General features: G+C 48.5%; 1 protein-coding gene across 2 annotated transcripts in view; it reads left to right on the top strand.

The window, feature by feature from the left end:
- Positions 1-25,613, top strand: part of SSH2 (slingshot protein phosphatase 2) — an 878,905-nt gene that overhangs the window by 245,660 nt on the left and 607,632 nt on the right. The gene's annotated exons all lie outside the window — the stretch shown is intronic.

Below are 25,613 nucleotides of genomic sequence, written 5' to 3'. Positions count from 1 at the left end.
AAAGACACCTTTTCTCAAGACTTTGGGAGGCTGTCGTACTTTTACCAGAATTTCAGAAGTAGATGTTTTTTGCCCACTGCATTTAAAAACGGCCTTAGAATTGATCAGTTATTCAGGCAAAGTTGGCGTTTTGAACTGCTGCTAACATGGACATGAGAACTCGGAACTGGTTTGAACACCTCCACTTCCGGCCCCTGTTAGCGCTTCAAGAGACGCCTAGTTCCTTTGATGGGTGATCCATTTTCAAGTTATTCAGCGTTCTTTCCAAATAGGCTCCTTACTTTCAACCAATTTTAAGTAACACTGAAAACACTTCTGGGTTATTCTAAACATCTTCCAAGATAAGTGGAGTTTAATAGCTTCACTGTCAGTATTTGCTTAATTGCTTCTCCCCAACTGGTGTGCTTCCGGATCGAATTTAATTTCAATAACATTTTTACACATGCTTTTTTGTGGCTCCCTGCATTTTTCTGCTGTCAGTTAATTGTCCTCTTCAGACCAGAGTGCTGTTTCATTTTGACTGGGGCTCTGACGAGGAGGGTCTGCAGTTTTCTGAGGGTATAGAACCTCAACTACTATTATTGAACTTTATTGCTTTAGGATTGCCATGTAAATAGTCCTCTGCTGTACTGAGAGAGAAGACGAGGTATGTTTACAAGGTTACATATTTTATATAGCATACTCACTCCTACATCCTGTCCCTTCCTTCATACTTATGGGGGCATTCCACCTTATGGGGAAAGGACCAGAGCGTTTTTTACTACCCCCAAGAAATCATCGTCTTTTGTGTGAAAACGAAGCTGGGTGCATGAGCTGCACTCCTCCAGAATCCCTGACGCAGGCTGTATCCCACCAAACTTTTCCTCTGTGCTCAGGATGGGACACATGCAGTACCGTTGTGTTGTTTTTTTTGGATCCTGTTCTGTCCTTCGTTTTAAATATTTTCCTTTCTACCATGGTTTCCTGGTTTTTTGCCATCAGTTTCCCTGTGCCGGGATCAAGGTGTTCTACTCCTGCTCATCGTGTGAGCATCACTTTAGAATTTCCAATCCCCACATGCCCTGTCATCAAGGCTTAGGACTAGACCATTGCTGTGACTCTTTCTATGATCAGCTTTCTGTCCATATCCGCTGTTCCCTGCTCAGGTGTTAGGAGGAAGTCTTCGGTTGCTAGACACCATTTTCAAGAATTAATCAAGGATACGAGAAGCAGGCTGGTAAGTCACTTACTTTTCAGGGCACCCTGGCCTAGTGACATCTTCCAGAGTGACTGTAGCAGTTGAGCAACACTGGGACTATTCCTGAGATTCTCCCGCCGGGGACTAATCTGGATACTAGAGGCGACTCCTAGTCTCCCTTCTTAGGGACTAAAGGTACTTTGGGCAACCCCCAAGTTCCCCGTTGAGGTGCTAAACAAAGTACCAGCAAGACTGATGTTCCCCACTCAAGTGCTAATACATCTGGGGCATGCCCTCTGCCATGGTTCCCCCAGCCATGAGCTAAATCGACCCGGAATAACCCACAGGCTCCCTCTTCAAAGGCTGAACTCTTCTCCAGCATGGGGTCTGGCATGGATTCACATGCTCATGAATATTCCCCGTCGTCAGGCTTGGAATCCTCGGTAAAGAAAAAATCAGTTTGTTTTGTTTCTGAACTGTCTTTCTACTAGTAACCAATCACTGGTCTCTGGGTTATACTGCCCCCAGCCAATGACTGCCCTCTACCTAAGCCCCTCCTCTGGCAGCCATCTTCAGATTTTTACCGCACGTTCAAGTGTTGGGAGTCCTCGTGCCATAGCTCTCAAGCTTTTTCTGCGTTTTGCGCTTTTTCAAAAGTTTACTCTTATATTTGTGGTCAATCGAACCTCAAGCTCCACCGATTCTACTTCCGATCAACGGGGACCCGTTTTTGGAATTTTTTACGCCCCTCAAGGGCATCATTTCGTCGAGTTTCCACTTCTCGGAGGATTCCAGAAGATCTTTGAGGCCTACCCTGCATGGACATGGCCCAGGACAAATGAAGCATGACACCTGTTGGATCCAAACTGTTCAGGAGCTGCCCTGGATGCGGACTGCAGAACGTCTTTAAGGAGGATGAGCACTCTCGGTGCCTCTACTGCCTTCAAGAGGACAAATCGCACGTGGAGAAGGACTGTGTGTTTTGTAAGAACATGTCCGAACGGACAATGGGGGATTGTCATACTCAACTCACCAACTGGCTGGAGGGGTAGAGCCCAGCAGCAGGTGAGAAGAGGAAGAAGTCCGAGCAGTCTTGAGGGCGCCCCGGCGACAGGGGCCCAACAAAAGGTAAAGCACTGCGAGTCCGCGGGCATCGGGAGCGCCGAACGGTCGGCAGGGCGCATTATCATCGACGCCATCAACCACGAGCCAATGCTTTGGCTCGGTGAAGAAGAATTCGGAGAACCTGGGTAAGCTTCGGGGGAAGCCCCGGTCGATACCGATGGAGACAGCCGAGGGGGAGCAAGGCAGTGACCCTCCCCATAAGGCGAAGCCCTCAGGCGCGCCCAAGGTCTTGAAGGCCCGGATTTACCCGGCTAAGGTCTCGATTGAAGGAGTCGTGGCGGCCCTGGCAAAACCTATGGGGGCTTCCCCAGTGGAGATGGCTCCAGGGGCTAGAGTTTCCCTGCCACCCCAGAGGGAATCTTCTTTTCTGCCTATCGATAAGACCCCCCATGAATCCCCATCAGGAGAAAGAGGGGGGCACGGTAACCATAATGGACACAGATACCACCTCTGAGGATGAGTTGGCTAGCGTCCAAAGGATCCTGGACAGGAAGTCCGACGAATCCAGGGCCCACGGGAAGGATCCTGACGAAGAGAGCGACGGGGGAGCCGACGAGGAAGATGGGGCTGCCGAGGGCCCCGCCCCCCAGCCGTCGGTCCCGTTGCAACCGGTACCCGTACCAGGGACAATTCAGGAGCTATCTTGATGTCTATACAGGCCCTGTGTACAGAGATAAGGACAAGGATGCCCTTATCCCCCACTGACGGCCCAGCGGAGCCTGGGCCGTCGGGGAGCCCACCGAACAAACAAAGATGAGTCCATCCTCCTCCCCCCTTCCAGCCTTCACCCCATCCCCTCCTCCGAGGGATGAGACGAAACGGGGACGACGATGACGGGGGCGGACGACGATGGTGGTGACGACGGGATGGACCTCCCATCACCACTTCCCCGGGCCTCCCCCCCACCCTCCTGACGAAATTGGCTCCTTCCACGCCATGATTGCTAGGGCATCTGAGCTCTTCCAGCTCTTCCCCGAGGAACGGAAGAAAGAGGGCTTCCTCTACCAACGACGGGAGGCAAAGAGGTAGACTGTCCTCTCAATCCCGTTAGTGGATGACATCTGGGATGAGGGACTGGCACTCCTGAAGAACCCGGCCACGGTTCCCGCTAGGAGAGACCGGTACGAGAAGAAGTACCGGGTCCCGAACTCTGCCCCGATGTGCCTCAGAGCACAGCCTTCCCCGGATTCAATGGTCTCCGCGGCGGCCAAAAAGAAATCGGCAGGAGCGACGGCCTCAACTTCTACATCCCCCCGGATGGCGAGGGGAAGAAGCAGAACGCCATGGGACGACGGGTCATCTCGTCGGCGGCGACGACGATTAAGGTGGCCAACGCCCTCGCGATCATGACACGCTACGACAGGGAGCTGTGGTTCAAGATCGCTCCGCTCCTGGACTTCCTCCCAGACGACAAGAGGGCTGAGGCCCTGGAAATCCTACAGGAAGACGAGGTGGCTTCGGACCACGCCATAATGGTGGCTACTGACATCGCCGACACCGGGTTTCGCCAGATGGGCAACAGCGTTTGCCTTCGACGGCGCGGTTGGCTCAAGGCCACCGATTTCCGCCAGGACGTGCAGACCAGGGTTCTAGACATGCCCTTTGACGGGAACAACCTGTTTGGCAAGACAGTGGATGAGTCGCTGCAGGCCATCAAGGCGGACACCGAGACAGCTCGGGCCTTGGGCGTTCTTCAACAGCGAGTACCGTCCTTTCGGAACGCCAGAGGAAGGCAAGGTGCCTCCAAAGGATTCGGCTGCGGTTTCTCGTCATACCGCCAAGCGGCCCGCTCCTCATCGCAGGAAGCTTACAGAGGAAGCGGCAAGACAGGAGGATCCGTCGTCATCGCCAAGGATGACAAGGCGGCAAGGCTGCGATGAAACAGGATTGAACCAGCCATAGTGTCAGGCCCCCGCCCAAGCACCCCAGTGGGAGGCCGGCTGACGAAGTTCGTCAGCGTGTGGGAGTCCATCTCCACCGACCGCGGGGTGATAGATGCTCTGGCCCGCGGGCACACTCTGGAATCTAAAAAAAGGTGTCCCCGTATTACACCCGTGGCCAGGAAGGAAAACCACGTCCCTCAACTGCTGCTGAAAGTGCGAGCGCTGCTAAGAAAGGGAGCCATCGAACTCGTCCCAAAGAGGCTCCGGGGCTCCAGAGTGTACTCGCGGTACTTCCTAGTCCGGAAGAAGACTGGCGGTTGGTGGCCCATCTTGGACCTTCGTCGTCTAAACAAGTACATCAGGTCCCAGAAATTCTGGATGGTCACCCTCCAGCACTTCCTATCGTCGCTGGACTTGGAGGCCCACATCCCCATTCTGAAAGGACATCGAAAGTTCCTACGATTTGTGGTCCAAGGGCGACACTATCAGTTCAAGGCCCTTCCCTTCGGATTGAAGTCGGCGCCCAGGGTGTTTAGCAAGTGCCTAGCACCAGTGGCGGCACGGCTGAGCCTGCAGGGGATCCACGTCTACCCCTACCTGGACGATTGGCTCATCCGAGCAAAATCAAGGGAACTCGCCATCGATCACACAGCGAAGACCGTCCAACTGCTCCCTGATCTGGGATTCTCGATCAACTTCGCGAAATCCCACTTGGTATCGTCGCAAGACGACCTGTTCCTGGCAGCCAAACTGTACACAATGGTGCGACTGGCTGCCCCGACGGAAGAAAGGACGAAGGCCATCCTGGGCAAGGTGCAACGGCTGTTGACCATGGACGTGGCCAGGGTGAGATCCATCAAGTCCCTACTCGGAATGATGTCCTTGTGCATCTACCTTGTGCGCCTATGCAGGCAACGGATGGGACCACTGCAAGAGTTCCCCGACTCCCATTGGATGCAAGCAGCGGGCAGCTTCGAGGACAGGATATCACTCAACAAGACTTTCCAGCAAGCAATCCGGTGGTGGGGCACCCGCACGCATCTAGCGGCAGGTATGGACTTCCAGACCCGGGCATATCAGGAGACAGTGACGACCGACGCCTCCTTGGAGGGATGGGGGGGGCGCACACAGGAGATCTCCACGCAAGAGGCCTTTGGCTCCCGGAGGACAGGTCACTACACATCAATGTTCTGGAGCTCCGAGCAGTATTCTGGGCTTAGTATTATCTAAGGTAATATTGGCCAATACAAATTTATTGTCTAGATTTTTGTCAACCTTCTCAACCACTACATTCTATCCCTTCCGTAATAAAATACACACACCCCTTGATCTAGTTGTATTGCTAATATATGTGGACTCTTGCAAAAAAGCATTGTGCACTCTCATTCTCCATAACTTGTTGTAGATTTTGTTTTTCTTTGAGGCACAATTAATTCCCTTCGCATTCCAGGTTAAGAAGTGAAGTTACTCATAGACTAATGGGAGGGGAGAAAAATAAAATAATAAGATCAAAAAGAAAATATTCTTCATCTTAAAGAGTCTGTATTCAAAAACCCAACCCTTGCACAAGAGGCGACATGTATTATTCCATTAATGCACAAGCCTTTTGAACCAATCGAATCCTGCGATTTTGGATCTTTTGACATGGAAGACAGCTTTTTTGGTACCCATTTCATCAGCTAGGAGGATTGGAGAGCTTCAGGCTTTTTCCTCAAAAGAACCTGTAAGGAAGGCATGATATCAAACAGTGAAGACAGACACAGGTGATCACCGTTCAAGAGAGTTTATTGAACTTCAAATGGATTGGTTGAACGCCTATCTAAACCTAAAGCTAAGGATGGGAGCAAGCTATGACCATCAAATAATAATAACACAGTCATAGTCACAGGGCCTATACTAATAAACCTATTACCAATCCTTCTAAATACAAAAGGGAGTGGGACAATGGTGTATGCAAAAATGAATAGTGTTCAAGAAATAATATGTCAGGATGGTTGAGCAGTTGGCTTCCCTTCCCCACGTTTTCAGCACGGGGCAAGGTGGCATGGTTGAACTTCGCACACACTCTGGCTTCTCGGCCACAAGGAGACAGTTCAAAGGACAAACATCAGGACCTTCTGCCAAAGCCTCTTTTCCAATGACAGTCTCTTACTGCAGAGGGTCTGCCATAACAAACAAAAGTCTCAAAGTTCCATTCCTATCAGATTGTTCACATGCACAATTTCTTACTTTAAATGGCCATCATGGGTCTCCCTCTTCAGGCTGTGATCTCCTTTTATCACAATGCTCACACTTGGTCTCCCTCGTTCGGGCGCAGACCATGGATCTCCCTCATTCGGGCTCAGCTCCTCTTCTTGTGGATCTCCCTTGTTCGGGCTCAGATTCTCTGGATATGGATCTGCCTCATTTGGGCTCTGATCCTCTGGGTATGTATCTCCCTTGTTCAGGCTTGGATCCTCTTAGCATCAAAATCGAAGACTTTCGAATGTGTGATGGGTTTTGCTTAAACCGTCGCAGGACCACTTCGATTCACTATACACAATTGTTCGAAGGGATTGTGTCCTCTGACGTATTCCTTATCTTGATAGATCATCTCCAGCTTGCTGGCCTCGTAAAATTTTTTTCTGTAGAGGGCGCTGCGCGTCGATGTCCCTCGAGCCGATGTCCCTCGACAGCCTCCGTATCCGCGCCGACGTCATCATGCGTATAAATAGACTCGCGCAGCATCCGTTGCTCAGTTCCGTTTTTCCGCGCTTCGTGGGCCTCGGAATCGCGTTGCTCAGTTCTTTAGTCAGAAAATCTATTCTTCATTATTCCTCGAGAATACCAACTCTTACTCGATGGCTTCCTCATCCGAACTGACGACTCCACGGTCCGGCTTCAAAAAATGTTGTGACTGTGGAAAGAAAATGTCATTGACAGATCCTCACAGGATCTGTTTGTGGTGCCTGGGATCGGAGCACCAATGTTTGGAGTGCGAGGACTGCATGTCCATGACGGCGAAAGCCTTGAAGGAGCGTAAGGGGAAGCTTGAGAGAGGTAAGACAGTTAAAACTCCTTCGAAAGTTTCCTCGGCAGAGTCGAGACATTCGTCTCCTCGCCGACACAGGAAACATTCTCATTCTAGGTCTCGAAGCAGTTCCCACCACTCTTCGAGATCAAAACATTCAAGTAAGCAACGTCGAAGATCCCCTTCCTCGTCTTCTTCTGTTTCTCCGGAAAGAGTCACCTGCCCCACAAAACATAGCTCTCAGGCTGAGTGGGTGGAATTCCGTAAAAGGATGCTTAGCGTCTTCGAGAAAGCGCTCTCGACCCCCTCGAAGACAGCTCAGAGTGATACCCTGGGTGAAAGACCCAAAAAATCTAAACGCTGCGAGTCGTTGCACCTGGCGAAAGAAACTACTCGAGAGCGTCACGAACCCTCGAGCAAAAGGCACTGTGACATCAACGCCATCGTCGAAGGTCCCTTCGGCGCATAAATCTGCGTCATCGACGCCATTATCGAAGGGCTCATCGACGCATAGGTCGATCGAATCGACGCCGTCTTCGACGCCGAAAAAGAACAAACCCACGGCTGTTACTACCTCACAGCCAGTGGTCATACCCAGGGCCTCTAACATGACTTCGAGGTCACCGACAACCTCGAGTAGGATCCCGATACTCTCTAGTTCATCGAGGCCTCTTCCAATCTTCTCGATGCCTTTTTCGGTGTTTTCGAAGCCTTTAACGTCCGCGTCGACGACGTCGACGTTTTCCCAACCGATTATGACAAATTTAGCCCCTTCTGCTCTGGAAATGGGATTTAAGCCATTACCAAGGTCTGATCATTTCATACCTTTGTCTTCAATTTATGAGGAGGGGGGAAATTCGGATCAAGAAAGACCCTTTAGGTTGCAGAGATCTGCAACACCAGAACCAGAGGAATTTACCTCTGAGGAAAATAGGTTGAAGGACCTTCGAGAATCCTTACATGAGACAAGTGGGTTATAGATACTTCGCCAGAAATAGAATTTGCCAAACCAGACCAAGGGGAACATGCTGAGACCCCTTACAGAATTTTAATGGCAAGAATTATAGAATTCATGGGTTGGTCTACACCTTCACCTGTATTCCAACAGGATGACCTTACATACATTTTAGTTAAAGGCCCACATGAGGATCCTGTGGTTCCATTTAACGCTGCATTACAAAGAAAAATATTGGCTAACTGGGAAACTCCTGAGGTTATCCCGGTGGTTAACAAGAAGTTATCAGCCAAATATAGGGTATCTACTACTGACCCTGAATTTTTGTCTAAACATCCAACTCCAGAGAGTCTGGTTGTTCAAGCAGCAACTGCATCAAGCAGAAGATGGGCATACCCTACTGTTCCACAGGACAGGGATGACAAAAGATACGACTCTATGGCTAAGAACGTTTTTTCGGCATGTAGCATGTCGTTGAAATCTATTAACGCTACTTGTACGCTCGCAAGGTTCAGCCATACACTTTGGGAGTGTGCTTCATCAGCGGCTGACTGCCTCCCAGAGGGAGAAGAAAGGGAAGCGTTTCTAAACATCATTAAGGATGGTAAAGACGCAATGTGCGAATCCCTTCAAACTGGCATTGATTTTGCTGACAGAATCAGTAGGGCCATGGCGGCAAGTACTACAACCCGCAGATTTGCGTGGTTGTGAAAGTCTGGGTTTGCTCCAGATGTACAAGCCAGACTTTTAAATATGCCCTTTGACGGCTCTTCTTTGTTTGCTAAGAAGGCGGATGACAGCCTAGAAAAGTTACAGACATCCGAAGCAGCAGCAAAATCCCTCGGAGCTGCAATCCGTCAAACGCCATATCGCCCTTCAGGAACCTCTTGGAGAGGTAAGTCCTTTCGCTTTTATTCCGCTTTCGGAAAAGGCAGAGGACAGTCGGTTCAAAGAGGTCAAAAAAGATTCACCGGAGGTGGACGGGGTAAAAATACAAAAGCCTCAGCTGCAGGTGCCTCTTTACCCTCGGCACCTGCATCAGCCGCCTCTAAATCACTCTGAGGACTCTCCTCACAAGACACCAGTAGGGGGCAGGCTACCTCAACATCTGAAAGAATGTTGGAGACCGTTGCCCAAGGTTACTGTCTGGCTTTTCTACGCATTCCTCAGAGTCATCCACCGGGGAACAGCTCTCGGAAAGTTCCAGATCCGCTCCCCTTGCAGGAAATTGTAGACCTGCTGGAGAAAGGTGCCATAGAACCGGTACCTGTAGTGGAGAGGAACAAGGGCTGGTACTCCCCCTACTTCCTAATACCGAAGAAGGACGGTGGACTGAGACCTATCTTGGACTTGCGAGAATCGAACAAGTTCCTCAGGAAGGACAAGTTCAAGATGGTAACTCTTTCTCAGATCCGTCCGGCCCTCCAGCTCCAGGACTGGCTGGCTGGTATCTCTGGACCTTCAGGATGCTTATTTCCATGTGCCAATCCATCTCAAACACAGGAAATACCAGAGGTTCGCAATTGGCGGCTCTCATTCTCAATTTCGAGTTCTGCCATTTGGGCTGACCTCCGCCCGAGAGTCTTCACCAAGCTAATGTCGGTAGTGGCTGCAAGTCTAAGGAGGGAAGGAATTCACGTCTACCCCTACCTGGACGATTGGCTAATCAGGGCTGTATCTCCGGAACAAGATCAGATCCAGTTAGATTATGTCTGCCACTTCCTTCACAAACTGGGCTTCTCCCTCAATTTAAAGAAGTCACAGATGATACCATCACAGAGACTCCAGTTCATTGGAGCGGCCCTGGACACTTCCCTGGGAAAAGCCTCGCGACCAGAGGTGAGGGCTCAAGATATTCTGCAGATGATCACCAAGTTTCAAAATGCCCAACGTCTCCCAGCCTTCGACTTTTTGAGGTTGCTAGGCCTCATGGCATCCTGCATCTTCCTTGTGCCAGAGGCTCACCTGAGAATGAGATCTCTTCAGTGGGCACTAAGAACTAGGTGGTCGCAATTCTCAGGGAGAATGACAAATCTCCTTCAGGTTCCGGACAAGGTGGCTCGAGACCTTCAGTGGTGGGCCTGCCAGGAGAACATCTTGAAAGGAGAACTGTTTTGGCAGCCATGGCCGGAGATAACAGTAGTCACAGATGCCTCACTCACGGGGTGGGGAGCCCATGCCAACGACTTGACCATCAGCGGTCGTTGGTCTCCATCGGAGTCCAGACTACATATCAACCTGTTAGAGCTGAGAGCAATCAGACTAACGCTGAAGGCTTTTCTGCCAGCTGTACAGGGGAAAAATGACCTGATAATGACGGACAACACAGTGGCCATGCCCTACCTCAACAAAAGAGGAGGCGTAGGATCACTGCCTCTGTGCAGAGAGGCGATGCAGCTCTGGTTTTGGGCAATCCAAGAAGTAATCTCTCTATCGGCAGTTCACTTAGCCTAAGAGAAGAAGTTCACAGCGGACGCTCTGAGCAGGCAGAGTACAGTCTCCCACGAGTGGGAACTAGCTCAGGAAGTCCTTCAACAGATCTTCACCCTTTGGGGAACCCCTCAAGAGGATCTGTTTGCCACCCGCATCAACAGGAAGTGTGATCAGTTTTGTTCAAGGGAATTTCCCCCGAGAGGAGCTCTAGGGGACGCGTTCGTAGTGGACTGGGAGTTTCCACTTCTGTATGCGTTTCCTCAAGTCCCTGTGATTCCTCAAATGATCAGGAGGTTGAGAAGGTTCCGGAAAGCCATGATCCTAATTGCCCCGGACTGGGCCAGGAGAACGTGATACCCGGACCTTCTGGACATGTCCATCTGCCCTCCAATTTGTCTTCCACTCAAGGAGAATCTTCTCTCGCAGAAGGTAGGTCAGGTTCTCCATCCAGACATCAGAACCCTCGACCTTCACGTTTGGTATCTGAAAGGTTGAGATACAAGGATTGGGACCTCCCAGATGACGACATGGAGGTGGTGCTTTCAGCAAGAAGGCCAGCAACAAAGACTTTATACCGCTGCCGTTGGAACAAATTTTGCAGCTGGTGTAGAGAAAAGAATATCGACCCCTTTTTTATGTGGTACACCAACAGTGTTATCTTTTCTACTCTATTTGGCAAATTCGGGCCTTCAGGTTGGCACTATCAAGGGCTATCTCGCAGCGCTATCAATCTTCAAGCGCACTGCAGAGGAACCATCTTATTTCAAGTTTCAAGTTACCCTAAGTAATACAATTTCTGAAGGGATTAACCAATGTCTATCCTCCAAGACCATTCCAAGTTCCCTTATGGGACTTAAATTTAGTCTTAAATTTCCTGATGGGTACTCCTTTTGAACCACTCCACTCTTGTTTCTCTAAGATTTCTCACCCTTACAACTGTCTTATTAGTGGCATTGACATCTGCTAGGAGGGTGAGCGAATTACAAGCTCTATCTTGTAAACCCCCTCATACAATTATTCATAAAGACAAAGTTGTCCTACAAGTGAAGCCTAATTTTCTCCCAAAGGTGGTTTCTGAATTCCACATCTCTCAGAAGATTACCTTACCTTCATTTTATCCCCCTCCCCATCCGGGGAAAGAGGAAGAAAGGCTGCATAGGCTGGACCCAAGGCGGCCTTTGAGCTTTTACATCAGCAGACTTGCTAGGATTAGGCAAGCAGACCAACTGTTCGTAGGTTACTCAGGGCACAAATTGGGATTACCGATAACAAAACGGACCATTTCCAGATGGATTAGTTTGGCCATTCTGGAATGTTACAAACTGACAGGGAAAGAGCCTCCTCAAAATCTTAGGGCTCATTCAACCAGGGGTATCGCAGCCTCTTCGGCCCTCCAAAGAGGGGTAACGATTCGAGACATATGTGCGGCTGCCACATGGTCGTCTGCACATACCTTCACAAGATTTTGCAACCTGGATTCCTCCTCTAGCCAAGAGACTAGATTTGACAAAGCTGTGTTGCACTCTGTTAATTCTTGAAGGGAAACATGGCAATTTTACTCCCACCTCCAGTTACACACCACTGCTATGGGAGTCTATCAAGATAAGGAATACGTCAGAGGACACAATCCCTTCGAAGAACAAGTTACTTCTTAACTGGTAACGTTCCTTCGATGGGATGTTCCTCCGACGTATTCCTTATCGCCCCTCCCATCCATCCCCTCAGTAAAACTTCCCTTGTGGTTACAGCTTACGCTCCTTCTGGGTCAATAACCAATTCATGTTAAACAACTGTTAACGTCAAAACGGAACTGAGCAACGGACACTGCGCAAGTCTATTTATACGCATGATGACGTTGGCGCCGATACCGAGGCTGTCGAGGGACATCGGCTCGAAGGACATCGATGCGCAGCGCCCTCTACTGAAAACATTTTTCCGAGGCCAGCAAGCTGGAGATGATCTATCAAGATAAGGAATACGTTGGAGGAACGTCCCATCGAAAGAATGTTGCCAGGTAAGAAGTAATTTGTTCTTCTCAGCAATCTTCTACTTTCGTTTCTCTTGGCGGGATGCCTTACAGAGACCTTCAATTGAGCACTTTCACAGTGCCGGACCACTCTGTCAATGGTGTCATATCTTTCCTTCTCAAGTTCAAACATTCATCAGCAGTCTAGCTTTACTCTCGACTTTCATCACACACGTTTAACAATGTTTTGTTCCAGTGCTCATTATACAATGTTGCAACTTGCATCCTTGACTTCAACACAGACCGGCTTGCATTGGTCTCCCCAACTAACCAGTTGTGTTTATCTCTCTGGCGCTTCGTTGTCCTTGGAGCCAGGGACGATGCGGCTGCTACTCCTCCCCGCCTTGGTTAGTTACGCGGGAGGGCCTTTGATATCTCTGACACACAATGCAGGATTCTTCAGTCTGGTTTCCTGGCCTTACGCTTTCTGACTCGGTTTCTTGACAGTAACGGCGCCTTGCCGACAAGGTTGAGGGTAATTCCCTTCTTACGAACCCTTCTTGGTTTACTGTCTTTCTCTCCTCATTCAGCTGCCGACTCAAAACTGATGTACCTTGCCCCGCTCAGAGCGTGCTTTCGTGCCCTTTATCCGTGTGGGGAAGTTTAATAGAAGTCGGGTGTGATTGTCAATAACTCGCTGACCTCGCCTGACCATAGTAGTGGGACATGTCAGATACACTGATCGGGTTTGTCTGTTTTCTCCCAGAGCGGGATATCCATGTGAAAGTGCTGGAGAAGGGAAACCAGGGGCGGGGGGGGAAGCTTCCTGCTTATCCTACCTGGTAGGAAGGGGTAAAGGTGTTACAGGGGAGGGATACTGTGTCTCGTCATCCCTTGTCCCACTCCCCGAAGACCCCTCACCCAGGTGATCCTCCCGCACTGGTCCATCCCCAGGGTCTGGATCCAGAGGCAATGGCCGTGCCCCGGCCACCTCAGGGAGAGATCAGTGGGGACTAGTGGGTGGGACACCTTCTGATTTCTGACAAACGTTGATTTTTCACAAGGATAAGGTCCTTCATACAGTTCCCTCCGTCTTACCTAAGGTGGTTTCGGAATTCCATCTAAATCAAGAAATCTTCCTTCCCAGACTGCATGCTTCGGTGGCTGGGGAAATCTTACATAATCTGGACGCACCGAGATTTCTCAAATTCTTTTTAGAGAGCACGAAACCCTTCAGAAAAACACAACAGCTTTTCATTACTTATGGTTGTCTTTCCTCGAGTCATAAGACTGCCAAAGCCTCTATTGCCAGGTGAGTTGTTTCATGTATCACAAAGGCTTACAACGTGAAGGGGCTCTTGGTTATGCATTGACTTTGGGCTCATTCCACAAGAGCTAAAGCAGCACTAGTAGCCTTTGTTAGGCACGTCCCCTTCGCATATATTTGCAGGGCTCCTACTTGGGCTACTCCACTTGACTTTTGCAAACACTACTCTATGGGTTTATCCTCCAGGAAAGATTCCAGATTTGGCCAAGAGGTGTAGAGATTGAATTGTGTATAACTGATATTGAGGCTTTGTAGTGTAGTCCCAAACATTTGCGAAGGAGGGAGAGTATTAAGAGAAATGAAAATGTACCTTTGTGGTAATTGTGGTTCTTTTAATCCATGCTCTCCCTCCTTCACAACACCCACACAGCATCCCCATTAAAGCATATACTTTATTGCAACCAGTAGTAGGCGAAATCAGGAACTGGGGTGGGCAGTTGGTGACGTAGAGGTGAGGAGGTGGTGGTTGGCGCACGGAGAGACGCCTGCACGGTAGTCTCACCAACTTAAAGTTCTTAAAGAGGCAGCTATCTTTTGTAGTCTGTCTACCCAACCAGTTGTGAAGAAGGGAGAGCATGGACTAAGAGAACATGAATCACCATGAAGATAATCTTTTGTGGATTCAAGGTGCTCTACATTAATCACAGAGCCTTCCACAATGTGGCCCCTGGTTTTCTGGGGTAGGCAATTGCAACAGTACTTACCCTCCAGGGTGCTTCGTTCAACCTCTGCAGACTTTCTGGTTACCTCCAAATTTCGATTGGAATGATGGGTGTGAGGCGTGTCCTCTTTTACCCCTACAGAGCATTTCCAATCATCCCGATTTTAGACCTAAATTGAAGACCTTTCTGTTTCCTTCCTGATGCAGGTTACTTTGGTGGGGCAAAGCAGCTTGCCAAGAAACGCCTTAATTTCATTTATATCCCTATTTATATATTTTCCAGTGATGGTTTCCAGATGGTCTGAAATAAATGGTAGTCAGCTTGTATACCTAAACAAAGACCATATTTAAAATCATTGGTTTTGCCTTAATACCGTTCATCTCCATGGCTGAGTTGTTTTCCAACTGCTTGTGCATAATAAAACAAAGTTTGAGAACCAATTTAGAGGGGTTACCTGAGAAAACCACGATCATCATTTAGTCGTTTGTTTGCTGTTTGTAATTTGGAAAAAGGGTCACTATGTTTTGTGTTTGAGTAGAGGTGAGGACAGTCATTACCATGATGGCATGCTAAGTTGCGGCTTCAGTTTGGACCCATGCTGCTCCGACATACCAGCCTTTTTCTTACTCTCGCCAATCTATTACATGGAAATTTCAGTCGATTTTTGTTTTGCTATTAGTAAGATTGGGGGTTGGTTTTATGACTTACCTTGTTTTTTGTGAAAGGTGCCAGTTAGCCACCTGCCATGATTCAAGGATCAGTCTATTTGTCAGAAAGCCCTTGTATAATCCATTGGGGATAATCTCGTGCCCCAGGGATTTTAATGTAGTGACATAGGGCCATATCCTCTTCAAGTAAATTGAGCTTTAAGTGTTGCTTGCCCCTCAGCAGACAAGGTACTCAATTGCATACGAGCGAGAAAATCAGTAATATTCACGAGGATCGGTTAAGTGTCCTCTGTTGATTGAACTAGAGCCATGAGCAAAGATTACAGTAATCTCAATAGTGTGGTTGATCAAATCTTGTCCATTCCTGTATATTTTCATGCTAGGCATTGCTTTTTTCTCCCTTGTGTGTCGGTCAGGACTACTGTTTCCATACTATATTCATGTTTTTGGGCAGCATGACCTCTGCAGCGGTAGTCCCCTGGCAGCATCATGTTATGCTCCATCCTGGTCTGTAAGTACATTGGGCTGCACCCCAACTGTATTCAGATTTATTGATGCTTTGTTTGATAAACAATCCACTGTATGTCTTCTGAAGCGCCCCAGTGGATGGCAGGGGGCTATGTCTCATGCACCAGGAGGAGAGCTAAAGAGGACTTTAACCAGTTTAACACAAGAGGACAGAAAGTGAGTGGATTTTGAGATTTAAAAGCAGCCTCACGGTGCAAAATGTAACCCAGCAGCACAGTTGCTGAGTATCTTCACAGGCTAGAAAGCAGAGCACCCATTTGCATATTGATAATAATTCTGCTTTTACACTGCATCTTTACAAAAAAAGCCACATTCTGTTACTTCTACAGGACTCCTATGCTAAGGAGTTGATAACATCACTTATGGAGAAACAGCCTCATCATGAGTCTGGTGCTGCATGGGAAAAAGTGGCGGTAACACAATTACAGCTACTTTTAACATAACTCAAATAAGGAGTCCGCTGAATTAATCCTGCAAGAATTTGCGCTAGCGGAATTACCGCCAACATCTGCCGGAATAAGCCCTGGTGCCAATTCCGTCAACGGAATTTACGATGAGATGCAAAATGGTATTTCTGCTATATTACAAGTTGAAGTACTGCAGAAAATGGACAGTAATTCCTCCTAAAAACAAAAGGTGGAGGTACATTTATACAGGTGATGGAAAAAAAGGCACAGGTGCGCCCAGTTCACCCTGAACGACTACAAAAGGTCTGCACCTGACCCTAACAGACATGTCACCACTAGCTGTTGCGAACCGGGACATGCAGCTCCTCTTGTTCCACACTGAACAGCAGCACAGGGCGCAGGGAGGAGGAGGAGAAGACGCCATGCAAGGCGAGGTCACATTCCACAGGTCAGGCCCTCACCCTGGACCTTAACTGACAACTAGCTGATTACCCTTTACTCGCTGAACAGGGAGACCATTGTAGAGGTACTCTCCCTGATCCATGACGACATACAGAGCAGGATTAACATAACTGCCTTACCCCCAGTTCTGAAGTTTGTCAGTTTTACTTTTCCTTGCAACTGGCACCTACCAGCACACTGTAGCCATGCTGCATGGCATGCCCAAGCCTACATTTTATATGTGCTCGTGCAGGTGCTGGAAGCACTCCTGTGCCATGCCCCATGACACATCTCCCCGCCCATCATCCTGGCACAGATAAATGTGCAACATAATTGCCACTTTGAACTGCATCCTTGTGGTGAGGTATACTGCAACAGGAAGCAGTATTACTCACCTGTAGTGCTGACCTTGTGATCACACACTGATGTGAAAACAGCAGGTGTCCACAACCTTTGTGGAACACTCCCGTCCCTTGCACACCCTGTAGTTGAAAACACAACCAAATTCTCTTGCGTAATTTCAAAAATAAAACTTTATAAAGGGATGATTTCGTCATCCATGAATTTGGTACCCCAATTAGGGTTAATTTAGACAAACAATAATTCAACGTTCAATTTGTATCAGTTCATAACCAACATATATAACCTAAAGTAAACTGATTTTTACAGTAGATGGTATACATAGTAACTATTTTTCATAGTCCAGACAACCAAACACTTACATTTACAATTCATATGGCTTATAGTAGACAATTTGTACTTGATTTTAACTCCTAATCCAATGTTCACAATGATATGTGATATGCGTTTTAGCAGACAGAGTTAAAGTCTTCAAAGTACAGTATGCTTTACGCGTTTCGGGGCGAATAGAACCCCTTCTTCAGAAGATGTCTACTAGACGTGTTTTTTCTTCAATTTATCTGTCTCAACAGTAAAAAGTATATTGTTATTTTAATCATAATGATACATCGTAATCCCTGTCTGTCATGACTGGATTTTTCTTAATGTATAATCACCTGTTTGTTTCTTAGTATGGTCTCAATTTGAAATTTAAGTTCCATCTTGATCAGTATATCTTTGTCAATCCTAAAAAAATATATAAAAAATATATAAAAAAGGGGGTTGTAAATCCCTACCGTTATGAGAAGTAAAGATGTTAGATATCAGCAACCATGTTTGCATTCTCAAACATGACCATTAGAGAAAGGGTATAGGTGATTACCTGATCTGTAGGTCGTTGTCAGGATTTTGGATAATCTCCCACTTTATTTAAGATCTATAATCCTGTAGTGGGTTTTAGCAGCACAATCAGTGATAACGTGGGCCCTGTAGACGGAAAGAGGTTCCTCAGAGGCTATTCTTGTATTCTTATATTCTTTCGGTTTGTCTTTATACATGTGTCCATTACCTCCTCCTCTTTGCAACTTTTGTCATCGGAGAAGCAGCACAATAGGTGGAGTGCTGGGAGCGCCTTGGTTGGGTGATCACCACAGATCCCTCAGTAGATGTTGCTGAAATGGAACTGCCTGGTTCACTCCCCCGGACATGCTGAAGGGTAAAGGTTATGGCCCTGGAGATTTTCTCATTAGTGGCTGACATTTGCTCATACAACTTTAGCAGCCGTAGGCCCATGAGGGTGGTGCTAACAGTTCCCTCAGAAGCACGACGACACAGCCAGTCCAGGGCAGTAGACACCCACTTGGAGGCACTAAGCACCACATCACGCATTGCCTGTGAGTTAGACTGAGCTATGCGCTCCATCCTGTTCTACCACTGCTCCTACTTTGTAATCCCCTCCCATATGGCAGCCACACTATGCTGTGGCACTGGTCTGGGTGAAAGATGGAGTGGCCTTCCCTGGCTGCCAGATGCCTGCTCATCATGCTTCTCGTCATCTTCAAGTGCTGATTCGGTGTCCTCTGTACGGTGCCAATGGAGGACACTGCGAGATAAGGCAAAATTACAAGGGGTGGTTGAACCCTGGAACATCTCCCTCACAGGGGCAACTGGAGAGGTGGAGCCAGGGGTGCCAGAGTCTGGTGCTGCAGCAACAGCAGGGTTGGTGCCGGTGTCCAGTGTAGTGTTCTGTTCCACTGCCTGTATGTTGTCCATGCGTAGGCGGGTGGTTTGAACAATTGACTCCCCAGCCGTGGTGGGAGGTGGCACAGTGGTGGGAGGTTCTGCAGGCTATGTCATGGGTGCTGTTGGGGCCACGACTGTGGCAAGTTTACCTGTGCCCCCAGAGGTGCCAGCAGCAGGGCCCTTGGGCTGAAGGGTTATGGTGGTCTCCTAGGGAATGTCCTTTCTGGATGTGGCATACGCTGATCCCTTCCTTCCACTTAGAGGTCCAGGTGTGCCGTACCTACTGGTGCCCTCCGTGGGAACCTGGGTGTCTTGTGTTTCTGTCGGGAGACAGAGCATCATTACCCTTATTGGTAGGTTTTAGGGTGTGTTCTCATGCATTGTATGCAATGTACAATGGGGTCACAGGTTTGATACCACCCCATGGTGGCCTTCTTAATGTGACAGGGTAGTATGGTGTATAAGTGGCTTCATGATTAGGTGTGAATCGTGACTGTTGGGAATGTGTGTCCTGCCTGGACTATGGCGTCATGTACTTGACGGCTGTACAAGGGAATGGGTGCCAATGCAGGGCCAGCCCATTGTTGTATGCATATCCTCCTCTCCTGTTACATGAGGGAAACCGTGCTAGCCATGGAATTGTTAGTTCAACATTAGGTGGGCATCACTCTTAACAGACTCCTTACTGCTACTGCTCTGTTGCATTTCTGGGTGTTTGGCCCAGACATCTGCAGCTATTGCATTTGTGACATGTGTTTGGCAGCTCTTTGGGACATGTGTTCTTACATGGGTGACGGATGTGCTAGCACAAGGTGGTGGCTATATACCTTGGGAATGGGTGACTGTCCATGTTACTTCTGTATCATTGTTGTTGGGTATGTCCTACATGAGAGTCACCTTCTTGTAAATGGTGTGCCTTTTAGGGGGTTTCTACCTACAATGCCCATTGATGTACTGCCCTGAGCTGTTTAATGTGTTGCTTCTGCATTGGCTTGCTTACTGCAAGTGTGTCTGTTGAAATTCAATTGTAGTTGCACACATGGCCCATGATTCACTCATGTTCTCACCAGGGTCTTCCTGGCTGCTGACTTCCGCCTCTGCCATACCCACACCCTCCAGGCCTGGCATGTGGAGGATGCTGCTCACCCTCGCCTCACACGGTGTGAGCTGCAGGTGGGCCACAGTTCCTCCACCTGTGTCCGCTGTGTCCCTATAGTGGTTGGAGACTAACATCCGCACCCTTGCTTTGTCATTCCAGCATAGGTCCTCACAGTCCCATGGGACATTACCCACAGCTGCCACCTTGCCCCTTGTTTCCATCCAAATGGCATTCTTGCGCTAGGAGGACTTCTTGCAGTTGTGTGGCCCATACAGCTCCTCTGGATGGGCCACCACCTCCTCTGCCAGCACATGACTCCTGATCGGGGAATCTGGGTTTTGTCTGGTGCATTTCTGCCACTTTCTCTGTGTCTACCTGTGTAAATATTTGGGGTGTCTTTTGGGCTTGGATGGCAATCCCTTAATGGTGATTTTGAGTTGATTGGATTTTTTCAAGAAGGCCACCAGCATGCTTCCCGTTGTGGCAATGACGCTATTTTTGCTGGTGGTAATTACGCTGGCAGAATTGGCGCCGAATTTTCTGGCGGTGATGGTAATTCTGCCGATTCTGGTAGGAATTACCACCCGAAAGCCATTTACAGTGGTAATTCTGCTGGATGGAACTACCGGTACCACCAATGGTGTGTGCATGCTCCCACAAAGTTGTACTATGGTGGTAATTATGCTGGACACCAGGCGGTAATGTTAATTCCGCCTTTACCTCACTCATTGCAAGTCCAACAATGTGCCATCCTTGCCCTAAAGTTCGTTTTTAACACCTCTCATTCACTCAACTGATTAATCCCAGCGCACTGCACCGCACAGCAATCTGTTATCGTGGCACCGCACACACCCTCATACACCAGCAATTACACTGTAAGAGGCAGCACCTTCAAAACGACCTTAAATGTGTCAACCACCACATGCGTTTTCCTTAATCGCTATCGTGGACCGGATGTTGTTCAATCTGTCGATCATCACTCACAAGTCTAAGCTCCATTCTTCACTATCTCATGCACAGCTATGGCCTCCAGTGGGACGATGATCACCGCCCATTGGATGTATTGATTAATCAGATACTTGCATGTATTGAAATTAGCATGGAGGTATAGATGGTAAAATTGGAGCTTTTCATTCTGTTGTTTAAAGAGAAAACTGTTAAATGCACGTATATGTTAATGTAAAGAAAGAAAAATAAACTGAGATTTGTATATTTTGGAATACACATGTCCTTGTTAATGCGGTGCAAATACATTTATATTAACTCTTGATGGCTGAATGTGGGCAGACACATGATAAAAGTGAGAAAATTAGGTTTTTTTGCGGCTTAAATTTGATTAACACAATGACCACTGCAACCTGAAAGAGCTAGACATCGCTAGGAATGTGATTTCAATATATACAGCAAAACTTCTTGTCAAAGCATCCTGTCCTGCTTCCAGAGAGTGGCAAAAAGCCATTCCATGCTTTCGTCTGTCACACAGGTGTATCCAACATGGCACAGTCTAGGGATGGGAGAACATCTGCATGTCCTGCCACAACATGAAGCAGTGCCAATGCCACCCTCGTTCCCTGCTCTCTTAGAACCCAGCCCACTGGCGTCATAAGTAGCTGCAGGTACCCTTGTGCAGCGTGCTGAACGCCTTCCTTTAACAAAGCAGGGATGTTGTGTAGGTTATGTAAATACGTTTTACTCTGCGCCAAATCACCACTGTAGTGGTTTCTTACCACGCAGGTTGTGTCGCAAGTTGGTGTTTTGCGCCCCTGGCAGAAACACTGTGACCTTAGTCTGTGGAAGGATAAGAGGGTGCCTTCGATGAATTGAAGTGGGGAAGAATATTTTGTGGTAGCATAGTACTGTTAAGTAGTGCATAGAATTTATGATGTAGAAATGTTGCGTTTATTCTGATGTGTCTGGGATTAATTAGAATGTCTCACAAGGCAGGTTGTTCAATAGGCCAGTTAGTGCACTATGTAATATTTGGATGCTCGAGGTGTACCTGGGGAATCCTAAAAGATTTGGTAGCTTATTTGCTGGGGCCTTCGTTTAACTATCTATTCATTCTGTGACCACGCAGACCGAGCGTGGTCTATTAAAGAATAGACTGTTTTGGAAGGTGAACTGTTGTGGATAGCAGAGGGAGAGAAGGGCGTTATGGTCCGACAGGACAATTCAATCATATGTTGAAAGCTTGGCATCCTTAAATGTGAGCAGCTTGAGCATTATTGGACCTGTCCAATTTTCAAATGGAGCTGATGAACTGGCATCATTTAACTGCCGAGTGACCTCCAATCCACTCCAATAGGCCAAGTGCTTTTTGTAGTGAAGTATGCCACACGTGAAGGATATTTTATGGAAAGACTTCCAAAGGCAAGGAGGTGCACTATTGCCTACAAATCATCAAACACATGAAGTAGAAAGGAAGTTCTGAAATACAAGGAAGGCATCAGTGGGCAGAATGCAAACAGTGCTTCGTCAAATAAAACTCCTTGCTGTTCGTGCATCATGGTTGGGCCTAAGAAGTGGCATTTCGTAGAAGGCAGAAAATGTGTGGTAGCTACATGCTCGAGAGGAGGGCCTGGTGGATGAAGATGTGGTAGGCGCTGCGACGGTCCGTAGGTAGAGAACAGGTCAGTTTTAGATAGCACATGTTCTTATCCTCGAAACGCGTCACCAACTGAAAAACAGACTACTTACAACATTTCTTCGTATTGTTGTTTCGAAGGGATTGTGTCCTCCGACGTATTCCCCATCTTAGATATCTCCTTCCAGCTCTGCTGGCCTCGGAAACTTTTTTCTCTAGAGGGCGCTGCGCGTCGACGTCCTCCGAGTCGATGTCCCTCGACAGCCGCCGTATCGACGTCGATGTCATCTTGCCTATAAAGGCCGCGTGCAGCGTCCGTTGCTCAGTTCCGTTTTTCCGCGCTTACTCAGTGCCTCGGAATACCGTTGCTCAGTTTTTGTCAGGTTAAATCTATTTACCTCGAGTTATTTGATCCGTACTCGATAGCTTCTTCGTCGGAACCGACAACTCCTCGATCCGGCTTCAAAAAATGCAGAGATTGTGGAAAAAAGATGTCGCTGACTGACCCTCACAGAGTTTGTGGTGTTTGGGAGCTGAACACCATTGTTCGGAGTGCGAGGAATGTCGGTGTACATGACAGCGAAGGCCCTGAAGGAGCGTAGGGGGAAGCTGGAGAAAGGTAAGACTTTTAAAGCTTCTTCTTCGTCGACGAAGTCGAGACATTCGTCTCCTCGTCACCATTCGCGTTCCAGGTCTCGGAGTGGGTCCCATCACTCCTCGAGATCGAAGCACTCGAAGAGGAGACGTCGAAGATCCCGTTCTCCGTCTTCCTCTTCCTCTGTTTCACCAAAAAGAATCCCTTGCCCCACGAAACATAGTTCCCAGGCTGAATGGGAGGAATTCCGCAAAAATATGATGAGCGTCTTCGAGAAAGCGGCCTCGACCCCCTCGAAGACTGCCGAGAGTGATGCTCTGGTCGAAAGACCCGAAGGTCAAAAACGCCGCGAGTCGCAGTACCCGGCGAAGGAAACCTCTCGAGCGCGTCTTGAACCCTCGAGTAGGACTATGACCTCCAAACCTTCCTCGAAGGTTCCGTCGACGCCGAGGTCGGTGTCTTCGACGCCGTTGTCGAAGGGACCTTCGACACACGGGTCTGTCGACTCGACGCCAGCTTCGACACCGGCGTCGACGCCAAGAAAAGTCACGGTCACGACACACCCAGTGACTATCCCCAGGTCTTCGATGACGATGGCTTCGAGATTGTCGAGTAGAATCCCAATTTTGTCGAGGTCATCGAGGCCTCCGCCTTTGTTTTCAACACCACGCTCGAAGCCTTCGACGTCGGCGTCGACGACATCGACGTTTTCGACGTCGATTATGACAAGTTCGGCACCCTCTGCCTTGGAAATGCGATTTACATCCTTTATGAGTTCAGAACAATTGAGAACTATGTCCTCAATTATGGAAGAGGGTGAATTGTCTGAACAGGAAGACACATTTGAGTTGCAGGGACCTGTAACCCCAATTAGAGAGGAATTTTCCTCTGAAGAACGCAGGTTAAAGGATCTTCATGATTTCTTACATGAGGCAAGTGGGTTAGACACTTCCCCTGAGGTGGAGTTTGCTAGGCCAGACCCGGGGGAGCATGCTGAAACCCCCTATAGAGCCTTAATGGCCAGGATCACAGAGTTTATGGGGTGGTCTGCACCTTCACAATCTTTCCAACAAGATGACCTCACGGATATTCTTGACAAAGGCACACAGGAGGATCCGGTGGTGCCTTTTCATAAAGCTCTTCAGAGGAAGATTATGACGAACTGGGAAACCCCAGATGTCGTCCCGGCAGTAAATAAAAAAACTGTCTACAAAATATAGGGTATCCTCTACAGACCCAGAGTTTTTGTCAAAACACCCATCCCCAGAAAGTCTGGTGGTACAGGCAGCATCTTCTACCGATGTCAAGACGGCTTATCCTACCGTCCCACGGGACAGGGAAGATAAAAAATATGATGCTACGGCAAAGAAAGTTTTTTCGGCATGTAGCATGGCGTTAAAATCTGTTAATGCTACTTGCACCCTTGCTAGATTCAGCCATACACTTTGGGAGTGTGCTTCTACAGCGGCTGACTGCATCCCGGAGGGAGAAGAAAGGGAGGCGTTCCTGAATATCATACGGGACGGTAAAGAAGCTATGTGCGAATCACTCCAGACGGGCATTGATTCGGCTGACAGTATCAGCAGAGCAATGGCGGCAAGTACAACAACCAGGAGATTCGCTTGGTTGAGAAAGTCTGGTTTTGCCCCTGATGTGCAAGCCAGGCTCTTGAACATGCCATTCGATGGCTCTTCTTTGTTCGGGAAAAAGGCGGATGACAGTTTAGAGAAACTGCAAACTTCAAAAGCAGCAGCAAAATCCCTAGGCGCTGCAATCCGTCAGACACCTTTTCGTCCCACAGGAACCTCTGCGAGGGGCAAGTCCTTTCGCTTCTACTCCGCATTCGGAAGAGGTAGAGGACGTCCGGCTCAAAGAGGATAAAGAAGAACTACCCGAGGTGGACGGGGTAGATATTCAAAAGCCGCAGCAACAGCAGGTACCTCTTTACCATCGGCATCCGCATCAGCCGCCCCAAAACCACTCTGAGGACTTCCCTCACAGGACACCTGTAGGAGGCAGGTTGACTCAACATCTGGCGGAATGGCAGGCTATCACGTCAGATGCTTGGGCATTGGAAACAGTTGCCCAAGGTTACTGCCTGCCTCTCCTACGCATACCTCAGAGTCATCCACCGGGGATCAGCTCTCAGAAAGCTCCAGATCCGCTTCTCTTGCAGGAAATTTTCGACCTGCTAGAGAAAGGTGCCATAGAACTGTTACCTGTAGCGGAGAGGAACAAGGGCTGGTACTCCCCTTATTTTCTCATTCCAAAGAAAGACGGAGGACTGAGACCCATCTTGGACTTGCGAGAATTGAACAAATTCCTCAGGAAAGACAAATTCAAGATGGTCACTCTTTCTCAGATCCTCCAGGCCCTTCAGTTCCAGGACTGGTTGGTATCTCTGGACCTTCAGGATGCTTATTTCCATGTGCCTATCCATCTCAAACACAGGAAATACCTGAGGTTCGCAATTGGCAACTCTTACTATCAATTTCGATTGCTGCCATTTGGGCTGACCTCCGCCCCGAGGGTCTTCACCAAGTTAATGTCGGTAGTGGCGGCAAGTCTAAGGTGGGAAGGGATTCACGTCTACCCCTACCTGGACGATTGGTTGATCAGGGCTGTCTCTTCGGAACAAGCTCAGATCCAGCTAAATCACGTGTGCCACTCC

This window comes from Ambystoma mexicanum, chromosome 9 (genome assembly GCF_040938575.1).
Source record: "Ambystoma mexicanum isolate Mex_15411 chromosome 9, UKY_AmexF1_1, whole genome shotgun sequence".
Lineage (NCBI taxonomy): Eukaryota > Metazoa > Chordata > Amphibia > Caudata > Ambystomatidae > Ambystoma > Ambystoma mexicanum.
Note: the sequence above shows the minus strand (reverse complement) of the source record. Positions and strands in the feature narration are given on the sequence as shown.